Here is a 2500-nt window from a genome sequence, read left to right as displayed (position 1 = left end):
TGAGATTCAACATGGGGGTTTGGATCAGATATAGGATAGATATTAAGTAGAGGGTTAGGATGGGTTACGAGGGAGATATAGGGGAGGGTGGGATTTGGGGGTTAGGCAGGGGTAGGGGTTTGACAGGGATTCAATAAGGGGTCGGAAAGGGGTATAGGGAGGACTTAGTTGGGGTAGTATTCAGGGTTAAGTAAGGCATAAGTAGGGGTTAGACAGAAGGTAGAGGTTAGGTAGGGTTTCAGTAGAGGTTAGGTAGGGATTAGGTAGGGGTTCGGCAGGGGTTAGGTAGAGGATAGGCAGGGGTTAGGTAGAGGATAGGCAGGGGTTAGGTAGGAGTTAGACAGAATGTAAGGGTTAGGCAGGGCTTCAGTAGAAGTTCGGCAGGGGTTCAGTCGAAAGGCAGGGGTTAGGCAGGGGTTCGGCAGGGGTTGATGGGAGATCGGGGAGAGGGTTTGCGGGGAATAAGCAAAAATCGGTTAACACCACGCCAACACACGCCACTAATCCGGATAGTTTCGGATTATAAATTACAGACCACCTGGTTATATGGACTTTCATGAACCTGACCCCGTTTAATTCAGCAAGACCAGGATATTGTATTTTGTTCGCGGAATAAACGATGCCTGCCTTTCTCTCGGTATATGTATGTACAAAAAAACAAACAAACAAACAAACAAAAATGATTGCCAGTCGTTTACACACACACACACACACACACACACACACGAAAACACACACACACCCACAAACACACACACACGAAAACACACACACACACACATACACACGAAAACACACACACACACACACACACGAAAACACACACACACACACACACACGAAAACACACACACACACGCACACACACACACACACACACACACACACACACGAAAACACACACACACACAGACACCCACCCACCCACATATACATATATGTTTATTTCTATTTTTTCATTATTTCTTTTTCGTAACACTCAAGAGCAACAACAAAGGAATTTATTCGGCGGAATCTGCGTGCGTCAGTCGGATATTAATACCCACACAAAGACTACATCTGATTCTCACTCTGATCCGAATATCCGAACGGGTACGGTCAGTTGTGGGTACGAGGGTTGGGTACGCTGTGGGTTCGATATATGGAGAGAGGGGAGAGGGAGGAGGGGGTGTTGGGGTATGGGCAGAGGGGGGAAGGGGGTGTTGCAAGGGAATGGAGAGGGGGGAGGGGGTGCTGGGGTATGGGCAGAGGGGGGAAGGGGGTGTTGCAAGGGAATGGAGAGGGGGGAGGGGGTGATGGGGTATGGGCAGAGGGGGAAGGGGTGTTGCAAGGGAATGGAGAGGGGGGGAGGGGGTGCTGGGGTATGGGCAGAGGGGGGAAGGGAGTATTGCAAGGGAATGGAGAGGGGGGAGGGGGTGATGGGGTATGGGCAGAGGGGGGAAGGGGGTGTTGCAAGGGAATGGAGAGGGGGGAGAGGGGGTGCTGGGGTATGGGCAGAGGGGGGAAGGGGTGTTGCAAGGGAATGGAGAGAGGGGGAGGGGGTGCTGGGGTATGGGCAGAAGAGGGAAGGGGTGCTGGGGTATGGGGAGAGGGGGAAGGGGTGCTGGGGAATGGGGAGAGGTGGGAGGGGGTGTTGGGGTATGTGCAGAGGGGGGTGTTGCAAGGGAATGGAGAGAGGGGGGAAGAGGTGCTGGGGTATGGGGAGAGGGGGGAGGGGTGCTGGGGTATGGGCAGAAGAGGGAAGGGGTGCTGGGGTATGGGGAGAGGGGGAAGGGGTGCTGGGGAATGGGGAGAGGTGGGAGGGGGTGTTGGGGTATGGGCAGAGGGGGGTGTTGCAAGGGAATGGAGAGAAGGGGGAAGAGGTGCTGGGGTATGGGGAGAGGGGGGAGGGGTGCTGGGGTATGGGCAGAGGGGAGAAGGGGGTGTTGCAAGGGAATGGAGAGGGGGGGAGGGGGTGCTGGGGTATGGGCAGAGGGGGGAGGGGTGCTGGGGTATGGGCAGAGGGGAGAAGGGGGTGTTGCAAGGGAATGGAGAGGGGGGGAGGGGGTGCTGGGGTATGGGCAGAGGGGGGAAGGGGTGCTGGGGTATGGGCAGAAGGGGGAAGGAGTGCTAGGGTATGTCCAGAGGAGGGAAGGGGTGCTGGGGTATGGACAAAGGGGAATGCAAGGGAATGGGCAGAGGGGTAAGGATAGGAATGAACTGAATAGACAGAGGAGAAGGGGTGCCAGAACATGAACATGAGGGTAAAGGAATTCTAGGGCATGCATGGACGGGGGGGGGGGGGGGAGTGACTAGCAGGGCCGGGGTGTGTTAGGGTATGGGTAGAGGAAGGGGGGGGGGGTAGGGAACAAACGGAGGCAAGAGGGGGTTGAGATAACGGGTGTAAAAGGGAGTGAACAGTGAACAGAACACTTAATGAAGCGTGTGTGGTACAAAGAGTGAACAAGGGCTGCAGTGTGTCTAGGACAGTTTCGGTCTATCTCCTTGTCTATCTCCTTCT

The sequence above is a fragment of the Penaeus vannamei genome, chromosome 13 (genome assembly GCF_042767895.1).
Source record: "Penaeus vannamei isolate JL-2024 chromosome 13, ASM4276789v1, whole genome shotgun sequence".
In the NCBI taxonomy this organism is placed as follows: Eukaryota; Metazoa; Arthropoda; class Malacostraca; order Decapoda; family Penaeidae; genus Penaeus; species Penaeus vannamei.
Note: the sequence above shows the minus strand (reverse complement) of the source record.